Source organism: Parasteatoda tepidariorum, chromosome 9 (genome assembly GCF_982258835.1).
Source record: "Parasteatoda tepidariorum strain Cologne lab strain chromosome 9, Ptep-v5.0, whole genome shotgun sequence".
NCBI lineage: Eukaryota > Metazoa > Arthropoda > Arachnida > Araneae > Theridiidae > Parasteatoda > Parasteatoda tepidariorum.
Window position 1 is genome coordinate 63,681,425 of NC_141763.1, and position 23,125 is coordinate 63,704,549.

General features: G+C 31.1%; 1 protein-coding gene across 8 annotated transcripts in view; it reads left to right on the forward strand.

The window, feature by feature from the left end:
• LOC107437528 (zinc finger MIZ domain-containing protein 1) overlaps positions 1-23,125 on the forward strand; it is a 152,411-nt gene that overhangs the window by 34,168 nt on the left and 95,118 nt on the right. For 2 of the 8 annotated variants that reach the window (XM_071186682.2, XM_071186686.2), the window contains exon 2: positions 10,677-10,725. The exons of the other annotated variants lie outside the window; for them this stretch is intronic. The gene's annotated coding sequence lies outside the window, so the exon portion shown is untranslated. The remainder of the gene's footprint in view (positions 1-10,676; positions 10,726-23,125) is intronic. 8 annotated transcript variants of the gene reach the window in all.

The following is a 23,125-nucleotide window of genomic DNA, read 5'->3' on the forward strand; positions in this document are numbered from 1 at the left end:
GAAAATCTAGAATCATCATTTCATTTTACAATATAATTTTGGCATCCATATTATTATATATTCTTTCCTTTCCTTCTTATTTATTGTTTAAAAAAAGGTACCCTGAGTATTATTATTTATTATTAGATTCGTCATTTTTTTTTCTTGGTTATAAAGTACAATTGCAAAGTATTTTTTGCAAATATTCTTAGTAATTAAATTTGGACTTGCGTTTTTATGAGGTATTAATCGAACCATTAATACTAATAAATTTAATAACTAAATGTATCAAATAACTAAATGGAAAAAATTCCAATAAATAATTAAGCGTAATTTAAAAGATACAGTGAATTATATTCATCTTTTCACACGTGAACTGAATTTTAATATCTTTTTGTAGACCGCGATATTTGTAAACGGTCCCCCATCCGATTAAGTTGGCGTTCGCAAGTAGTATCCTTTTGCCATTGCCTCAAACTTGACGATTTTCATTATTGACAACAATGAGGCTAAAGCGAGTAGCTACCAACAATGGCGGATTTCGGAGCCTGGCAGATTGCCAGAGACGACAATAATCTTTCGAACTGGTGTCGAAATGGTATTAGGAGGAATTGTATATTTTTCGCTCTGTCAAGTAATTCTTTTAATTTTTCCCGTCCTGAATTAATACGGAGGAGGCCTTGGCGCAAAAACATGAATTAAATTTCGTAGATAGTCTTTCGTTTAAGGGGAGAAATATGAGTGAAAGGTTTACTTGATCCTATTCTCTATCTTTCGACCTAACGATGATTTGGCGATAATTCTAGTCCTGTTGCTTTCTTTTCTTGATTGGATAATTACGGGATTTAGATTAATGGTCTAATTGGGTAGCGATTAATTTGGCTTTATGGAGCTGAATGCTAGATTCTTATGGAAACAAATTGGCTTAAAATATTTGTGGGTCATGTATGTTTTGTGGATTCGTTGTTTATTTCTAGATGCTTGGGATTTTGTGGATAAATGATGTTTCAGTTTCATTGTTCCAAATAACTATTTTTTTTCTTTCTTTCATTGCTTGTTATCTTATTCTTAGAATTAAATATAAAAATTGGATAAATGTTTTATCTTTGTTTTTTGAACAACAAAATATTGGCGATAAACTTTTAATTTTATTAATTAGATTTCAGGAGTTATAATGTTGATTTCAGTAGAATTCGAAGACAAGGAAATTTTACTCAAGTTTCAGAAAAAATTCAAAACTTTTTTGCATTGTATTTTTTAATTTCTATCGATTTAAAATGTTGGTGGTAGGAATGAAAGTCGTAATTTAATGTTTGATGAAATGAATCAACTAGTATCTAAACTCGATACGATATTGTTTTTATACAATATTATTTCTTCATATTAGATTTATTAGAAAGAAAGAAAAGAAAGAAAAAAAAAAAAAAAAAAAAAAAAAAAAACAAGAACAAGTGTTGGTAAGTCAAATCAGAAAAAAAACTAGCCTTCGTTGTTTCTAATCGAAAATTTTTAATTTTCGATACATTTCTGTCAGAAGTTCAGATTTGTTTCATCCCTTCACAAATTACAATTGTACCCAAAAACGTCTTTTATTCAAAAATTTCTAGTTATTAAATAATATGTATGAACAATTGTTTTTTCCTTTCTTTTTTTAATAATTTGTTCATAAATTGTTTGTATTGTTAGATTTAGTGATAAGTTAGTTTTTGGTCCTTCACAAATAGGTATTTTCATCAACTTATTTCTTGTTCAGGAAACATTTAAAACTATTTTTACTTAAATCGAACAATTATCTTTCGTAACTAAATTCTTTTAATTACTTATTTCGTGTTTGTTAAAGTTTCTCCTCTTCAGAGATACCGTGTGTACATCTTACTTAGAATCAATTAAAATAATTTAAAATGTTTAATAATTGACTTAAAATTTTTCATAAAAGGCAACATTTTATAATATTTAAAATTCCTATCGATAAAGGGCCTCAATCATTACAAATCAACTAATTGATTTTTAATGAGTTTCCGATTTCGCCAAATGAAAAATCGGCTATAGAAGTATAAACTTCAAACAATTTGTATAAAATACAAGTATGCCATTCATTCAACCCATGCATATTAGATGTTGCATTTTTCATCTTTTCTCTCTGCATTTTCACAGTCGTCTACTTTCCAAACTGGTTTTTAGAAGATCGCATTTTTCTTTACTGGAATCGGTTGAACGAAGTAGACGACCTGACCCCGCATTACTTTATCTTATTAGTAGAGGGTGTCTTATTTTTTTCCTTTTTTTTTTTCTTCCTCTCTCCTCTCTCGAACAATCGCCCTGTGGGCATTTATTTTAACTTATAACTTTAAAAAGTGTCGTTCTCAGTGATGCAAGTGTAGGCTGGCCTTTTAGATCTGGTTTTTGGCTTTTTTACTTAATATGGTTTTAAATGAAATTTAAATAAACTGAGAAATTTCTTTTAATACTATTTAGAGAGTCGCGGAAATTGTTACCCTTTATTGTATGAAAACAAGTTTACGAATTGGAATTATTTTATTTATTTATATATATAGAATCTTTTTACACATGATACGTGAAAATTAAAAGAGGCTGTATAAATTTAAAAACAAAAACAAAAAAGACTGTAATTTATTTCTGACCGACGGAACCTTTAGTAAACTAGCTTGTATTTAAAACTCAATGACATTTAGCATTTGGGGACAAAAATTTATTACTTTTCACTAAAGGAAGATAATGCAAAATCTTAAATTGATGATTGTGTGTGTGTGTTGAAAAAGATAGACTGAAACCAGGGCTAAAGAGAACAGAAGAACTAGTTCACTCCACTCTTAGAGCTGAAGCTACGATTTCCCTCCTCATGACGTCACTGTGTCCACAGATCTCGGAGATCGCAAGCAAAGATATTATGATAACTTTGCATCTTTCTCTTTGTAAAAATAAGTTAGACTTTTTCTGGTTATTAGCTTTCAAACTTTACGTAATTTACACATTATTTCCGTTCATAAACATAGTTCAAAAAAACTTTCTTGGCCATTATATTAAAAAAAATACCATTTTAAACTTATAAAAATGTTTTACTAGTTGTCGAAAATGACACGATAAATACTTTATTTTAAAAAGTTCAGTTTTAACTTTAATTATTAAGAAAAATTAAAGGATATATCAACACTTTTTTTATCTACATATTCTTTTATAACAATAAGTTGAGTTAAATTTAGAATCCCTGATTTTAAAATATGCCGTTAATAGCAATTTGCTCATACTTAATCATTAGGAAACATCAACCTTAAACGCTAATTACTGAAACAAAATAATAATTTAGGTTCATAATGGCATTAGAAATTTTACAATTGTTTATAGATATTTAAATTTACGATGATATGATTTATAGATATTTAAGAGAACATAATTTTTAAAAAAAGTTATAAATATTTAGAATAACTACATTAAAAAATATGTTATGAAATTAGAATTCCAATTATATACTATATATTTTATTTATACTTTTTATTTACATTTTAATATTCTTTGACTTTATCCATTTTTTAATTCTTTTCACCTGCCTTTCTTTTTGAAGTAACGAGGTTGTTTCTATTTAGATAATGAATTTTTATAAGAGTTCTTAACGACAGAATAAACGTATTGCTGTTTTATATTAACTTTGTCATTTCGAAATCCATTCTTTGCATAGTTGTTCATTTACTTTAGGGAACACGCGGAAAATTATATTTTTTCCTTTTGTTTTTCTATCAAAATTTTTTCAAGTTGCAATAGCGCAAACTGGCATTTCGATAATAGTTTTAAATTCTTGTAAATTCACTGCAAAAACTGAGGAAAGTCATTATAATAACAAATAACAAATGTCTTAGAAATTCTCGCAAAAAGAAATGCTCCAATATTAGTTAGAGCTCGTAAGGCAAAGTGTGAGCTTGAAGTAAAAGTGCGAGCTTTGCGCCAAAGTGACGTCACTAGAGAAAATCGGAGGATTGGCGCGGCGAGAGCTACTTCAAAGGAGTGAACCAGCCCTTCTATTCTAAATAAATACTTTGTTAGAATTTTATTCAGATTTGCTATTTCTGGTTGTTTTTCTCCGCATTTTTTATTTCTAAATAAAAATGATAAACAAGAAAGAGAGTTAAATAATTCTGCTCGTTATTATCACATACCATAAGTGTAAAGTATTATGAAGCATTCTTGATTTTAAATGCCACGAAACTGCATTTTTTCATAAACTAAGTACGAATAAATTTTAAATATATACAATATTTAACCAAATCGTTGTGCATTTCAGAACGAATAAATCAGAACAACAAAGGTAACAAATATTATCCGTCTGCTTTGCGCCTAGCCAAACACGTAATTATCTCCCCGCCATGAGATCTATTTTTTTTTTTTTTTTTTTTTTTTTTTTTTTTTTTTTTTTAATTATTATATCCAATTTTATCTTTCCGATGAACGAAGTACAGAATAAATATACCAAAATAAAGTTGCAGGTTTATTTTGATTTATATATTTTATAGTAGATTATTAATTTCGTATATTATTTCTCTTTACTCACAACGGGCGCAATATTAATAAAAATTTTTAAGCATTTTGTGGTAATTTAGTTTCATGTGGCGAAATCACGATAAATAATTAGATAATAAATTACTGCAATAAAGGCATAAAAAATTAAGTAAAGTTCAAGTTGCGAAATTCAATCGCGACTGACACAATATTCGTCAAAATTAAAAACAATGTAAAGGCTATTTTATTTTCACCTGTACTAAATGCTTCATAAAAGTCACTAATTGTTCCAACAAAAGCCCTCCTTCAACCAATATTGATCACCTTCATTCTTTTTCCACGTTAGTATGATCTTTTAAAAAGGTTGTAAGCAACCACTCCATATCAAGGCTGGCCGAACATAACAAAAAATATAGGGATAGGGCAGGAGGCTATCTATGTGAGAACAAAGGCCCTCGACAGCTGGTGGGCCTTGTTACGTCACCGAGACACGTGCCGCTTCAGCTGCGTCACCTCCTGACGTCACAGGCATGGAGGGAGGATTCGAATGAAATTGTCAAATGGAATAAGTTCATAAAAATTAAATTCAGGCGGAAAAAGAGGGGGATTGTATTTGATAAAGAGTGGGACTTGTTGATCTTATGCCCTTGTTACAATAATTTATTTGCTTTTTGCACCACTGAAATGTTAAATAATTTTGTTTTAAATTGTTTTACAAAATGACTAATAAGTTAACAAAAATAAGGGGAATGGTAAAAAAATATGCTATTGAATATTATTCACTGGTCAACATTTAATTCAAGTAGGTATAAGAAAAAAGAGCGTCTCTTTTTGCAAAAATGATTCGATAGTATTTATACTTATATTATTATATACATCAATATTTAGTCCGAATTAAACGAATATTATGCGAATTATTTATATAAATTTAGCATATTTTATTTTCTGTATTACCGTCGTTGAACTGCCGACCCAATTTTGAGTTTAAAGCTACTAATGTTCAACGTCGTACCCTTATCATTTTGAACCCAATCCGGAAAACAAGGGAACTCCAGGCTTAAATATTGGGAGAAATTTCGCCTTCGCGAAGGACATTTTAATGGAATTAACCCGCATGTGCGTTACATGGAGAGGAAAACCACGAAAACATCCCACGGTTAGTCTGACGGCAGGACTCTAACCCATGATCCGTCTACCGCTGAGGATATTTTACGTGAGCACTGTGGTTAGTACGTATGTTGATGTTGTTATGCACTTTTCCTAATTAAACTATATTACCTGTTATGATTTTAAATTTATTTTTTACATTATTTTATATATCGTTAGTTTCTTACATTTTGTTTCGTCGTATCATTGTACAATGTATCAATATAACATCATAATTACCACAACAGTTTGGGGTGGACATTGGTATTTTCCAGAACATTTGCCACCATGCAGTGTATCAAGATACATTTATTCGTATGTTTAGGATATCAATGCGCATAATATATGCAGTGGGCGCAATTTGGAGTAACAGTTCTTATGAATAGTTCATTTTATTTTCTTCTCTGCTAGTTTTCTTTTCATGAATATAAAACTGATTTAATTTATTAAATGAAACGAAAATAACTAAGCAAATATTTTTTTTATAAATATTATTTTATAAGAAATTTAACAAGATTCTTACCTATTTCTTTATTATGGTTATCTTGTCAGTTATCTGGTGTTTTTATGAAGGCATAAATAAAAATCATTGCATTTTTTTAATTATTATTTTTTTCATTTATTTATTTATTTTCGTTCTTAGACGTTAATATGACGTCTGTATGTTTTAGGTATACACGCGACAACGAAAATAAAAATATTACTTATATTTGTATTTATTTTTTTTATTTGAAGAAAAATAAGCTACCTTTGAAATAAGCTAAAAACAAAATAAGTTTTATTCCGTCGTTGCGTAATATTTTATTCGCTGAGACATTATTAAACATTGAAGAAAAAAATCCTTATAAAATAGCGAGTTAAAACACTGATTAATAAAAAACGTTTTGTTCGCTTCGAATTACATGGAAAGCTTGCATCAAAATCAGCGCCATTACCCAGCCGGAAACAAGAAATGAAGCCAATCTTTCTCGCCAATTGCATTCCATTGCCAATCAGTTGCTAATTCGGTGAATAAATCCGAAATACGCTATGATTAATTACGATTAGCAAAAAAGAGAACGTTAAAATATGGCGAAAAGGGCTGGTAAACTAGTGTGATCACCCGGGGGGTCTCATTGACTCTTTTAATACCGCGATAAAAACCTCCCGATAACTATAACCGAGAAACAAAACTTAGTACGGGTAAACAGCCAACGAGATTCAATTGCCCAAAGAGCTTCGGGAGCTAAAGAAATTTTCTTTTTCTCCCTTGCCCGAAAAAAAAAGGGAGAAAATTTCTGCAGAATAGGAAAGAAGAGGTTTTATAGAGATCGGATGCGGTTGCTATGGATACCGCTGTCCATCCATGCGAGGGAAGCTCAAGATAAGGAGCACAACATCCTTTTTCTATCTTTATTTATTTTCTTTTATGCATTTTTCTTTTCCGTCCTTTTTCCATTCCCGTCTTTCTCTTTTGCTTTATTTATTTATTTTTTTTATTTAGTACTTTTTCGCTCTCTCTACAACTGACTTTTCTGCTCGCATTTTACGCTACCTTATTTTGACTACTTTTGGCAGATAAGTTTTATGTAGCAAAAGGATAAGTTAGGGATTCCCCCCCCCTACCCTCATGACGTGAAGAATTGGGAAATATTGGTTACTACAGGTGAGGACCATGCGAAATGGCGCTCAGTCGTAAGTCATTTGTCTAGACTGCTTTAAATAAATAGTGTGCGATTTTGTTTGCAAAGTATACATTACAGTTTTGTATTCATTTACTGAATACGTTATGTTAGATTTTCAGCTCTCAAAAATCAATGCTAATGGAGGTCGTAAATGTAGTGTGTAATTATCTGTTTTCGTGGCTTTCGCCCCATACGGCTGTAGTGTGCGAATCTATGGTTGTCTTTAAAATTTTGTCTGCTGTGTCAGTATGGCTAGAATTTGCTATTTTACTTTTTAACTGCATCATTTGTAATAATAGCAGTGGAGAAATGGGAACTCACCGACGCGCGCTGCTTTGAAAAATTCAGATTCTTAAACTTATTAATGAATTTAGTTAATAGATTTTCTTCTACTTTTTGTAGCAATGGATGATAAACGCCAAAAACTTAACTGCACGCAAGTGCCATGCATTATTTAAATGTTATCATTCTACTAAGCACATTAAATAAGGTATAGTTTTTTTTTCTTTAATTTTTTCTTCTAGGTTTTTTTTAAAAATTTTAGTGTAAATTTTTTTTTATTTTATGAAATTGCATCAGAAAGACGTTGCATAATAAAAGTGCAATTCTATAAATAATGAGCAATTTCTGACTTATAATATTTATTTATTTATCTTTTGTTACACTTCAAATTTTATCCATGTTGTTTTGGAGCTGAGAAACGTATCCATATTTATGTAATTTTGCCCGATTTTTCAGTTTTTGGATGCTTTTGTCAATTTGTTTCGCAGCCAATAAGGTTATGTTGCCTTAATTAGTAATTATAGTGTGCATTTTCTTTTTTTTTATGTGTTCTACCATGAATAATATTTCAAAATTTTGCTCTTTTTTATAAAGGAATATTCAAATAGCTCTCTATTCTAAATTGTAATCACCAACGTTTACTTTAATATTAAATTACTTGTGTTCTGCATATAAAAAGTTTCATTAAAATGAGACAATTTAAATTTTTTCTACGGCAAAAAAGAAAAGAAAAAAAAGAGGTAAGAAAGGGAAGATTTCTTCCTTGTTTCTTTAGATATTTCGAAATTCTATTTCAAAAATGAATCTGCATGCTTTGCGAGTGAGATACGAAGAAATAAAAATTCGCTCGATGAACTGTGGTTGGCAAACTACGTTTCCTTAGATGGAGAAAGCGAAACAAAGATGAACTCAAGAAATTGAATTTTGTTCGAGATATTTTATTCGTAATGTTTGTCTGCTATGATGCATTTGTGAAACTTTCTGGGCAAATCATTTTTGGGATTTTTTTACTGTTGGTATTGTTTCTACCGCCTTTCAACGGAAAATTAAAAAAAAAACTTTTTTTTTCAATAAAATTGAAATAAATTAATACATTTGTCTCTAACAAAAACAGTAATTTCCTCTTAGGACTGTTATTAAACAGTTTTCTTCTTCCTTTTATGATAGCAATGTCTTTGATGTCGCCCATCTACTCATTCTGTTGTTGTTTCTAATGACACTTGGAGCCGACCGGCCTGTGTAGGGGGCAGGGAACTGTCCTTGCATCAGAAAGGTCCAGGGTTCGAATCCCGGGCAAGGCATGGATGTTTCTTTCTCTGTGTGTGTGTTCTATATCCTTTCTCCTATGTGTGTGAATGTGACCCGCCCTATAAACAGGTTGTGTAAAATGGCGTGGCAGTAATCGAATTCCTGGCCATAGATGACGCCACTGAAAAACAGGAACAATCGCACCCCCCACTGCCTAAACAGGCATACGACCACAACAAAAATGACGCTTGGACAAGCCAAGCTCGCCAATCATCAGCCTATTTGCGAATTAAAATCAGGAAGGTACGCCTTTTGTTTGATAAGAGAGCACCGCAGGTGTGACAGTATGTCTTTGTTCAACGCCCGATGGATAGATGGCGGCATTACTCGTTGGCGAGGCCACTTAGGCATAGTTCTGAAGGGGAAAGAAGTTTTCTCCTGATCCCTTTTGCAACGGTGCTGATTAGCGACCGACCGTAGGACTTTTCATTCCACAGATTTTACGAGCACTTGTATCGCATGCACTCGGTGGGTCAGGAGGATCGAACCCCGGCTGAATCTGAGTCTCAACCGCTCTACTTATATTACGTAATTTGAGCGTTTTTTCTCATCATAATAAGTCTCCACACATTAGTGTACATCGGTTTTTCGCCTTAACTATATAATTAGAAATTACCATTTTTATTCATTTTATAACAAAAATATTGATTTTTGAAAAGACTAAAACTAGTAGGTTAACAAATAGTTAAGTAATAGAAGTTCGAAGCTGCAAATTAAGGTCCATATGTTGAGAACGAAAGTATTCTTCAAACCTGAATATTAGTTCGAGTATCTTTGAAAAAAAATCTATTACACCTGTATCAAAATATTTTTAACATCTATAAATATTGAGAAATTTATTCATTTGCTTAAAAAAAGAGAGAAAGAATAAAAAGTGAAAATGCAAGCGTTTACTGTTAATATACGTATAAACTGTAACAACAACAACGGCCACCTAAACTCTCACTTTCAATAACATACTATTCTCAAGAAATAGGTTCAACTTTCCAGAAAAAGGAAGGAAGAAAAAAATCGGAATTTTTTACTACCTGTGCATTACTTGAGACTTATTGAAAAGAGGAAGCAGGGGGGATAAATTTAAAGAAAAAAAAAGTAGGAATGTGAGGAAAAGTATAATTTTTTACGTCTCCCCGTTCCAAGTACATACTTATTTACCTGTTGATCTATTCCACTTCTTTTTTTCTTCTTCTTTTTTCTTTTTCTCCCTCCAAAACACACCTGTCTGTTGTAATAAAGATTAGGAGTTCGGAAAATCCCAATATACAGAAGCGTCTTCTAGCCATTAATGATGAGCTGCATACTTATTATGAACGTGACTTTTGAGCATGATCGCGGTTATTGACGGGGTAAAACAATAAATAACGTTTGTTATAAAGTAGATCGACATTTCAAGATATGTAATACTGATTTTTGAGAAGAAGAAAATAATTAATGAAGTGCTCTTGTGGGATGTTGAGTATTAAAATAAAAATTATTACTGTTCACATTAGTATATAAATTTTTTTTTTAATTCAATCATGATTTTTTTCTCCATTTGAATATTAAAAAGCTTACAATTTTATTTGTATTTCAATAGATAATAATCTTGGGAAAGAGTTGTATTGTATTTCACCAATTTATAGTTCTCAACACTAATGAACTTATAATTTTCCTAGTTATTTCTTTATTTACCTTAAGAATTTTTTATTTAATTACCTTCTATACTTACTAACAATTTATACTAGAAAACTTATATATTATATATTTACTATATCAATATATATGCTAATTATCTTATTTTCTCTTTAGGTAAGCTACTTTTTATTTTCTTGAAAAAATTTGCAGTGAACATTCAATGGTAAATAAAACTTTTTATTTTGTATTAAAGTTTCCTCGAAAATCTTATGAAATATTTGTATTCTCTATATATTTGTATGATTATGTTAATTATAAAAAAAAAAAAAAAAAGAATTCAAATCGTTCTTATAAAGTGCGGAAGGATATATATATATATATATATATATATATATATATATATATATATATATATATATATATATATATATATATATATATATATATATATATATATATATATATATTTGCCCATCGAAGTATTGAAATTTGACAATTACCGTAGATGAAAGCGAATGAAGTGAACATCAAAACAAATTTAATTAGGGAGACTCGAGGTTGGTTCTAATAATTTTTTCTGTTTCTGTCACCAAACAGACCTCTCTTGTTATGTCATTTGACAGATTTTGATGCCGTTTTTGTCTTTTCCTTGCTTAAATATTAATTTGCGACCATTCATGTGTTTACTTTTTTGTTTTCATTTTTGATAGATATTTTAAAAAGAAATATAAGGGAGGTCTTTACGGAACACCTTGTAAATGATTAACCACATTTTATCCTGTACGTAAGTGCGTTTCCGGAAGAAATAAAAACCCAACAGAATTTACATTGTAATAAAAAATGTTTCTGGTATCTAGTGGAGAACAATGTGGAAATAATAATTTTATATGAAAGTGTGTCTTATCACTTTATTCCCCTAAGCTCTCATTAATACTATCATTTCTCATATATGTTCAAAGATAAGGTTATTATTTATGAAACATACCTTATTTCTTTTTTTTTTTTATTCGATACGCAAAAATTTTTTTTTCTTAGAACCCGCCGATAACATTAATAACTTAAAAAATTTACAGCATTATATTTCGTGAAAAAATAATTAAAATACATAAATAAATTTAAATAAAAATATTTTTTCTTTTTTTTCTAATCGTCTCTGTGGGATTCTACGGTATATTTGATTTGTTGGCATAAACAGAATATTTTAAGTTGCATTTTCAAACTTCAGTTCTTCAAGTTGTAACATCACTGTTCCATGAAGCAGTTTGAAGAGAGTGAGAGGCTTACTTGATTCTGTCACTGAGCTGGTATAAGTATTTCAACCAAAACGTTCTGAAATAACCAACGCCACTCTGCATTACCCATTTAGCGCCTCTTATTTCGTTCGTCTACCTTTTGCGATTTCTGCAGTGTCTTTGTTCTTGCAAAGGGAAGAAAAAAAAACGTTTTCATTTTGTGACATTTGGCGGAATGACTCCCAGTCAAGAATAACACATTTCTATGTTTATCTTTATTTCTGCTAAGTTTTTTATTTATTTATTTTTTTATTTTAAGCATGTATACATATCGAATTTTTTTTCTTTTGTCACTTATAAAGTTGGCGAAGCTGTTGTTCAGGGGATATATTATTTTTAGATATTTTTCTTTCGATTTTTAATATTACGATTTACTGAATGTATGTATTGAATGTTCAGCAATGAAAAATTAATTAACTTTGATGCAAATAATGACGCTAACTAACCACAAGGTATGCATTCTATTTCATGGCATATTTTTCTATCGTTTCAGTGCCAAATCACTGGAAACTCACGAAGTGATTTTTTACCATGCTTTTGTAAACATCTTAACAAAACTCTATTACATGTTACAAATATTTTACAATTAAAATATCCATCAAGAGGTTTCAATTCCCTTTTAATTTATTATTAATTGAAGTTATATGCAAAATTGCAGACATAGTGCTATAACGTTAAGAATATTAAAAATGAAAGATTGGAAGTAAAAAATAAAAAAAAAAATCGATGAAAAAAATTAAGTATTATTAAATTATGATTACAAATTAAGTGCACTTAATTTTTTGCCCCTTCCTCTCTTATTTGAGATTTACATCGTAACAATTTTTTTTTTTTGGGGGGGGGGTTATTACAATTTGTGTTGTATTTTAACTCAGTGGTTCGGAACACTTGATACTAATATTTGACTATTGCCTTGACGTAAATAAGAAAATAAAAAAACATTTTTTCCCCAAAAGTGCAACATCAATTTCAATTTTTCTGTTAAAACTATTTTATTTTTCTAGTGTTTTTCTTTCATACATTGACAAACCAGCTTTTATAAAAGAAAATTGTTTGGAATATGATTACAGTCTCTTAACTTTCTTTCATCATGAGAACTCATACGTCTCCAAAAATAGAGTACATTATACTGGTAAAATCGGTAAACGAAGTTGTTTCGCAAAACATCTTTCGTTGCAATTTTTGTTCAATGAATTCCCCCCCCCCCCGTTATTTTGAAAAACTCTCCATTTCGAACTGTGCAATCTGCGACATAAAAGAAGAAGAAAAAAAACATTTTCGCCGAAAGAAAACGGTTACTCCAAAACACTTATTAATAGAAACGAGGTATGAATATAAATACTTGGTGCGTGTAGAAACCGTTATCATCTGTTTACTCTTCTTAAAACGGAGGCGCGAAAAATGCATTTTGTTTCCCCTCGAATAAAAAGCCAGTTTATTAGTTGCAGGAAAAACACGTTGACAAGTCCCGAAGAAAAACCAAAACAAAAACCCATGAATTAATATCACCGCCAGATATCGCTGTCGTCGGGATGCTAAAGCACCTTCTAAAAGAATAACCAATTAGATGCATGGTGGGTGCGGCTAATGTTGCGCGCGCATCTTCGTCATGTGGAGTTGGGGAAGAGACTGATGCTCCTGCCAGTGTAGAGAGTTAGGCCATAGCTCTTCCTTCTCTTTTCGTCTTATTCTAGATTTTCTTGGAGCTTCGTTTTCTTCCCCCTTTTTTTGCCTATATTTTTTATTCTTTCAATCGTTCCTTTCTTTTTCTAAGGAAACATATACTTTGGTTTGTGGGTGACTTTTTATCGCTCTCTTTGGCGAGATTATTAAGAGTATATTCAGTTTCATTTAATGAGTATCTATTAGCTTTTTATTAGCGAATAAGTTTTTTTTTTTTTTCTAGAATTTCTTAGCTGGTAACGGTTTTTTTTATGAATTATGTGCATATCGCTTAGGTTTAAATAAACTTAATGATCAACGGTATTCGTAATGTTATTGATTTTATCTGACATTTCGACAAAATTTTGAGCAGTACATTCTAAAATGGTTTGACAAGTCTGGAAAAAAAAAGTAAAACTTAATAAATATTTAAAATTGAAATCAGTCTGCGAAGAGGCCGGGGGTGCTTGTTATCGGTAAACTGTTCTGTCGCTGAAAGTGTTCGATATCGCTTGCAGGTCGTCGGATAGCCAAAGCGGGGGAGCCATTCCATTAACAGAAGATCATAATTGTGATTCGGATCATCCTCAAGAATGTTTCCCGGACCGTCGCCAATAGCCCATTGTGCAGCTTCTAATGCCACATAAATAAACTACAACTTAGTTATCTTGTAGATAAGAGCGGAGTATTATAAGTAGTGGAGTCTGGTGTAATTGAATGATAGTTTAATAATCACGATTTTTATTTTCAGATATTGGTAGTTTTTTTTAACTTTAGCATTGATTATATCATGTTAATTAAGACAAACTATGACCTTAAAACCTATGTTAGAAACTCTTAGGTGAAGTTTCTACTGTAAATTTTTACATATGTATTACTCCATTTCAAACAACATTCGTTTTGTAGATTCGGTCGAATTCACTCTCAAAAATTTTGCTTTTGCTCATTTATGCATTTCTATCAATTTCGTGAAAATAATGTAAAGATTATGTTCTTAATACACCGAATTTACATCATTATATTTCATAATATATTTATTTAATAAAGCGTAATTCAAAAAATATTCTTGATGAAGTTAATTTATTCTCTGATTAACAATTTCAACCGATTCTGAAGGTTACATGAGGCTGAAAGCAGTATTCAGGTGCTTTACAGAACCTACCCATCTTTTTTTTTTTCTTTTCTCTCTTCCTCATCTTAAATCAATAGCTCTCCTCTCTATCAAAAAAAGCTTCTCAACATTCCTCCTTATTTTTGGCTCACTTTCTCTTGGCGATATATTTTTCTCGCCACGGCAACCATTCTTTAGTGATGGAGCTCATTTCTTTCAGTTCGCGTCTTCTGTTTATTTCATCGGTCCTCTGCTGCGAGAGAAAGAAAGAGAGAACCGAAAGAACAAAAACCAATGAGCATCAGTTCTGTATTTTTTATTTTATTTATTCTTCCTCCTCTCCTTTTTATCCTCTCTCTCTTACTCCTGTCTCATTCTTTTGCTTGCGTATTTATTTTATTTGTTGGACACAGAGGAGGCAAGTTGTTAACCGGAAGTGAATTAACTAGGTGATCTTGCAGACCGGAAACAAAACCACTTGGAGCGAAATATTAAGAGAGCGTTTTACTACTCACACTTACTTTTTTATCGTTTAAGGAACCTTTTTTTCCCGAATTGTTTTGATTTTTTGACAGTTTATTATTTTAGTAACTTCGACGCGTCACTCTATGTATATTCTATAAAGTAATGTTTCTATAAATTTTGTTTAGTGTATCATCTTTTTAGAGGGCATAACGGTGAAGAGCGTCTGATAAGAGCTGAAAGGAAATGATTTTTAACGTTTTTTCCAATTAAATATATCTTAAAAAGTAACTTTTGAACTAACTTGTATTTAGCTGCTAGCGATTCAATATTCCATCTGTTTTTGTTTTAAATTTGAAGATTTTGCCAAAATGATATTTTATAATTAAATCTATATCATTTAATTATATTAGGATTGCACATTGCGTTAAGTTAATTCGGATTATCTTTCGAATTTTATTTATTCTCGTGGCCTCAATTATAATTAAAAGTTCAGGACACTGACTGAGGTGAAAGAATTAATATTTTGAAACAATTATTTGTTACCTCAGGCAAAAATAAGAGTGTATTAGCACATGTCGCCTTCTATTGAAAATAAAATTACCATTTTTTATGGAAGACAAGTAATCGGCCAATTGTTTTATTTTTAAAATTTATTTTATAACAGTTTTTTTTAAAAAATTATTTATCCGTTATTTATAAATATTTGGCAAGAGTTAAGTAAATAAAATGTATACACTGGGAAATCACAATGAAACGAGGTAAACTAAATTAATAATATGTGAATATCAGGAAAACGATCAATTTGGCTTTGTTTTTATTCCCGCTTCCTTTTAAATTTATTTATCGGATTTTAATGTCGTTTGTGTATTTTTCCTGCCTAAAGATATGTATATTGAGGTGGGTTACTTAAAAAAATCTTACTTAAATACAATAAAAGTTCATTTATTACTCATTTTTTCTAAAACAAAAAAGTATGTTTTTGGAATAGAAATAAAACAAAGTTTTGAAGAAGAAAAAAAAAGGGGGGGGGATCTATGTTACGGATGTTGTACCATACTGTCCTAAATAAATAAATCTCGGAAAGCTAATTAGTATTTTAAAAGTCATGCATACGAAAAAATATTTTTTAAATTGCCTACATTATTTTTCTACTATAAATTCTGTAAGTTAGACTGCAATGGTGTGATTTCTGTCTATTTGTATCCAATCTAATGGCTCAAAAACAGAGAATTTTTAGCAAAAAAATATTTCCAAATTTTATAAAAAATTTCATGTCTACGAACAAAAATGCTCTTATTTTTGTTGCACATTAATTCTTGTTGTACCAAAAATGTAAAATTAATTAGGATTTTTCCGAAACTGTGCTAACATTCGATAAAGCATTCCAGAATTCGCAGAAAAATTCGCACTTTGTCCAGAAAAAAAAAGAAGGGGGAATGCAGAAAAAGGTTAAGTATCCCCTTCAACTGGCAATTAGTTAATTTTGTAATTTTAAAGTTGCATAAATTATTTATGTTTTTATAGGAATAGCTAATTTTTGATTATTGTTTGTAGGCAAAGCTATTACACCAATAAAACTGTCTCCAAATTTTACTAATTTAAAAGACTGACATAAAAAATCGACCAATTATTTCAATGGTTTATGGTGAAAAAAAGTTTTGCACAAAAAATTATTTCCAAAATATTTCTGCAGAGAAACTAATGGGGAGAAAAACTGAAAAAAAAAATTATTTTTTTTCTTTCTTTCTCCGAGCTTAGTTTTTCTTGGAAAAAGTTATTCATCCTGGTATAAAACACTACATCTTGTTTAAGTATTTTGTAACCTCGTGGGGGTAAACTTTCATGTAAGGTTATTCGCTAAATAACCCCTCCAGCGACAGTGACTATGACTATTTTTTTTTATTATTCCTTTTCCATCTTCGTTATATTTTTTTCATTTCTTCGTTCCGTTTCCCTTCGAAAGGGAGGGGCACCCGAATCGGGGTGAACGGGGGCCCCGCAAAAGGGACCCTCTCTTCACCGGAAGCTTGACTGAAACATTTAACGATTTGTTTTAAACGGAAGTGACAAGTCTCGTCTATTTTAGACTTTAGAACTCGTGCGGAAAAATTTCCTCTCTTATGTATTTATTATTATTAGAAGGAGCATCCCTAATACCGCAGAGATATTTTTACGCAAATTTATACCTTATTTCGCGATTTTTTTTTTTTTCCGCCTCTTTCTCTCTCTCCGCCAGAGCGGTGAAAGATTCGAACATTTTAGAAAGAAAGTTAACATTGAAATTTCAAAGAGTAAAACAGTTCTATAACTTACACTGGTAACTACTTAGATTAAATATATTACTGTATGATACAAAAATATTTTGCTCTAAATATAATGTAATAGTGGGGTTATTAACTTCCTCAGATGCTTTGCAGATTACTTTTGCATAAGCTCTATTAAAAATTCTATAATCTTCAAACTCTCAACTTCATGTGGTTAGCCCATGTCTTTGGGTGATTTCGTGATTTTCTTGAACATCTGATGCAAATACGATTAATTGCAATCAAAACAACGTATACTATTGTTTGATTAAGAAGTTCCATTGTCTTCTGAGTTGAGTTCAAAATTCCAAGAGTATCGAGATAAATTGAACCGAAAATTTGATATGAATCGTTTTTTCCGACATCGGTTATAAGATCAAATATGTCAGCTAATTTTTCGAGAATATTAATATTCTTCACATCTTAGACATGATCTTATTTGGTCGCTTAATCAAAAGGGAAATTTCTCACAAATTATAATATTAACAAAAATTTTACTCAATTTATCTTCGATCTAAAATTGATCTGTGTATAAAAATTCTGAAATTGATCTGTTTACAATGCTTTTGAATCATCAGCTTTGTTGATTATTTTCTGCATTTTATTTAAAATCTATGATAAATGTAAGCAAATAAGTCAATAAAATTTTAAAAAAGTTATTTTTTATTATTTTATGATACATTTTATAACCGTTGTTGAACAGCGTACGCAATTTAGGGTTTAAGACTATCAATGTTCAACTCCGTAGCCTTGTAATTTTGAACCCAATCCGGTAGTCAAGGCAACTTCTTGATCAAGTATTGGGAGAAATGTGTTTTCGTGAAAGACTTTATGATGGAACTAACCCGCATTTGCGTTACAAGAAGAGGAAGACCACGAGAACCTCCTACTCTTAGCCTGACGGTTAGGGGACTCTAACCCATGATCTCTCTACCACTGAAGCTATATTGCGTCAGCACTGTGGTCGGTGTGAACCTGGTGCGGAATACGTATCGACCAGCCTTCACTGAGATTCGAACTCGATTCACCTCATTGGGAGGCGAGTGCTCTATCCCCTAAATCACCACGTCTTAAAATATACATATGATACAGTGACATGTGACGCTTTCAAACCTTTGTTCTGAATTTATTATTTCTATATTAGGTCATTTTACTTTATTTTATCCGTCGTTGAACAGCCGACCCAATTATAGGTGTACGACTACTAATCTTCAACTCCGTAGCCTTGTAATTTTGAACCCAATCCAGAAGACAAGGGAACTCCTGGATCGAGTATTTGGACAAATTTGCCTTCGCGGAGGACTTTTTGATGGAGCTAACCCGCATTTGCGTTACATGGAGAGGAAAAACACGAGAACATCCCATGGTTAGCCTGATGGCAAGGGGACTCTAACCCATGATCCGTCTACCACTGAGGATATTTCACGTCAGCACGGTGATTGGTGCAAGCCGGATACGGAATACGACTGGGATTCGAACCCTGGTTCGCCTCATTGGAAGGCGAACGGTCTATCCCCTGAGCCATCGCGGCTCAACATCAAGTCATTAACCATTCACATGCTAATCACTGTTAGCCACTATCTTTTGCGTTTCCATTTTGTCACAAAAGGCGAAAAAAAAAATTTCTCATCGCCAAAATAAAGATAACGGTTGTGACAATTTTGACGATTAGGATATTAACGTGCGCGATAATCAGCAACATGATCTACCAGACGGTAAGCACCTGAATCAAGAAGGAATCTGACTGACATGATCCTGACAAATCGACTCGAAGCAGTTTCTCTCGCCCCGGGTATGCCCTGGTTTGTGACAACGGAGGAGGAGAAGCCCCATCGAATCGATAGCCTTTTAGAATTATTGTGTCGGAAAGATTCCTTTTATGATAGCGCCGAGAGAAGATTTTTTAATCGGATTAGTGCTTGTCTTCTCGCTGTTAGGAAAAAAAACGGTTTGTCAGAAATTAAGATTTAGATGGAATTTCGATGTGTAATCTGGGATGTTTGATTATAATAAACGTTCTTTTTTTTTTTTTTTTTGAGGAAAAATAATGTAAAACGCAATTTTTCCTCATTGATAAGTTGGTGAGCATAGTTTTATTGAAATGATAAATTTAGTGTGTTTTATTTTGCCTTCCTGACACGGCATTGTATGTTTGTTTAATTATTTGATAAATTCTCGCGGATATTCACTCCAGTGTCCTGATTTCTATGCATCTTGTGGATTACAAAATGCAGGCTGTTCTGTAATCACTACTCTTAAGATATATTTATAGAAACTTTCATGAAAATAAAAGAGAAAAAGCAAACACATTGGGTTTGAAAATTGATATTTAAGCGAGGAAACAAGAAACTCGCTTTTGACGAATAATTATTGAAAAAGGTAGTATAAAAAACATCAAAGTCCGTATGATTTGCCCGAGAAAACAGAGATACTAAATGGCGAATATTAGAAACATCTTCAAATTTCACTTGGCCAACAAACTTAAATCAGACTTTGAAATGTTTAAAACCTGTTTCCGTATCTCTTCTATTTCTCGTACATCCTTCTTCAATAGTAATTCGTCAGATTTTGATTGCGTTTTTTTTTTGTTTTTTTTTTTCTCTCGCATACTGCTTTGTCCTTTAAACTAATTTATCCAGTGGCCTTAAATGGCTCGCTCTCTTTTTTTGGAAATTTTAATCTTGATTGCAGTTGGCGCGAATTTTAATACAAGCTTCCATTTCTTTTAAAATTTATTATCTAAACTAACACAAATCAAGAATGAAGTTTTTTTTTTCATTAAATTTTTTTTTTAAATTTAAAAGTAGCTGAATCTAATCTTAAACCAATAGCTAGTTCGTAAAGCCCCCTGGATTGGAAAAACTCAACCTGAAAACATAGGAATTTTAAATTACTTATTCCAAAAATTCCTTAGTTTCAAGATTATCAATACTCATCATTAAAACAATGGCTCAGTGTGTTGTATTTTTTATTAACATAACAAATTAAATTCATTTGCGACTTGCCATTAATTTGTATTATGCGGAAAAAGAAAAAAAATTAGATTTTACTACCATGTTAGCCTACGTAAAATGAATGTTCGGAATTTTCTTCTTTATTTGATGGCTAAATATTTTTGAATGCTTTTTGTTTCATTTTATTTATTGAAATGTGTTCTAATGAACTTAGTTACCAAAACTTTTTCTGAGGTTAAAATTCTTCTAAGTTCAAGTTTTAGAAATGGTTACAAACTTCAAAATTAAAAAATCGATAACTTAGTTCAATAGAACACATTTCGGTAAATAAATAAAAAACAAAAACTATTTTTAAAAAAGTTATATTGATTAGTAACTGAATAAGTAAGAACATTTCGGATACTTAGTTTTCCTTAAGTTCAAGAGGAGGAGGTAAAAACCTATCTAAAGGCGATTCATAATTTATGTCTAGTAAATTGTTCAAATTGTTCTTAATTTGTTTGCAAAATCTTAAGGTAAAATTTAAACGATCTTGGTGAAAATCAGTTCGTGACTACATCAACGAACAGAAAAGAAAAACTTATTGTTTATTTCGCTACAGCTAAAAATATCAGTGATTCATACCATATCAAAATTTGTCATTTCATTTCATGCACAATTACCCGGCCATTCCATCGTCTTAAAAATTGAAATAACTTCCAAATAACGTCACTTATGAGAAGTAATATGCTCATTTGAAACACGAAAGGTCAAGAAATGATATAAGTTCAAAACAATCGTGCGTCAATTAAAGTTAATTTTAAAAAAAATCAAAAATCTTTTAGAAGATTAAGTTTTGCTTCCTCCCTCGAGATAAGTAGAGATTCATCACAATAGAGAGTTTAATTAATCATCTTTCCTACGCATTTCATTAAATAATCTTGGAACGGGACGTGGCTTGGGACATCCACGAACCTGCAATTAACAACGTGCCATTCTCTGGGCAATGAGTAATCCAAACAAAGTTTGAAAGTAAAAGAGTAATTAGTAATTAGCCTTGGTATTTATTCCACCACCCCTGCTGGAGCATAGTGGAGCAATTAAATCCTTCTAAATCTCCACTGGATGTCAAGTCCTTCGCTGGATGCTTTTCAGTTCAGGGCCAGCATCGGGCAAGCTCTTGAAAAACAGATACCAGCTATTAGCGGAGGATGGGTACCCTGTTTTTTATTTTATTTTTCTGATTTCTGCATGAAAATGAGCGCATGGCAACGGGGTCAAGTGAATCAAGAGAAAGTATGTCACACCGACAAGTCTTTATAATCGAAGTTGTGTATGTATGTGTCGCCATTTCTTTCTTGCGCGAAGAACAAACCCAGTCAAGGATGTTTCATAAGTCATTTCTTTCAATCAAGTCCCTGCCTGTGAGATGTGCGAAGGTCATGGAAGGCAACAACAGACAAGGAATTACGTAGCGTTTTTAAAAATACAAATAGTAAAGAAGTCTGGAATTATTTTTTTCTTCTCTTTTTTTCCCCTTTATTTGGAAGCTGTTAAGGTCGAATGTGTCGTTTTATAACGCAGGATGTAAAGACACAGAAGATATTTTTTTTTTCTTCTAAAGAATTCGTTTTGGCCACCATAATTTACCTCGGTGTCCTTATCGTCACACCAAATAATTTCATCTGCGCAGGGATTTTGAATAAATTACCGAGAAATGAACTGTTTTTAGCGGAATGGCCACTGGTTTGAAGGATAAAAGAGCAATTTTTGCTTTGCTAATTATTGCAATCGAAACAAACAGAAAACTGTTTTCTTTCCCCGTTGAACAAAGTTTCTTGGAATCGCTGTTTTGATTATCAGTTTCCTTGATTTTTAATTTTATTTTATTTTATTAAAGTCTTGAATCATGTGTTATCTTAGCTATATAATGAAATTCTAATGATAGATTTTCTGAACTATGGGCGATAATAGATTTGCGCTTCTTTGGACAAAGTAAATCTCACAAAGATGAGTAAGAATAATTTCAACTCTGGTCATAGATCATTCGAATTGTAAATTTGTTGAGAAAATGATATTTTAAATTGTGAAATAATCCAAGGAATACTACTTTTTAAAACCTTTTTGAAGGAAAAATCCAATTAATGAATGTGAAGCATAGTGAAAAATATTTCAATGAAAAACACACTAACATCCCCCCCCCCCTCTAACATGGATCTATTCATTCGCCGTGTTTATTATGTACTGAAAATGAAATCTTTAATAAATATTTCGTGTAATTATCAGTTTTTTCATTGATTAATTAGTTTATTTATTTTTTATTGCCTTCTAAACTTCTGCCAAATCTTTCTAACCATAAATAAAGTGCAACTTGTGTGAATTATAAATTAACAATAATAGAGTCAGGGGTCTGTCTAGGTTTTTCTGAGAGGTACCTATTTTGTGAAAACTTAATTTGAGAAAAATTAAAAATTATAAGATCAATACAAAAATACGGTAAACATGGGGATTTATCGTTTCTTAAGGGATACAAAAAAAAATTTTTTTAAGAAGGAGTATTTTGTGGAACTACCGTTTTTCCTAAAGTTGAATTTGTGAAGGTACCGCTAAACGGTAGTAAATTTGGCCTGGACTGACCCCTGAGAGTGTATGAGTTAATTTCGCTCTAAGGTATGCGGCTAAAATAGGTGTAATATATATGTGATATAATTAGATAATACATATTATTATAATACATAGTATTAGACAATATTTTTTGTTGCTTTAAAGTTATTTTATATAATTATTATAATTTTTTTTTTTACTTAAGAAGAAAAAAAACAAATGGAATTTGTTGTATTGTATCTTAACGAAAAGT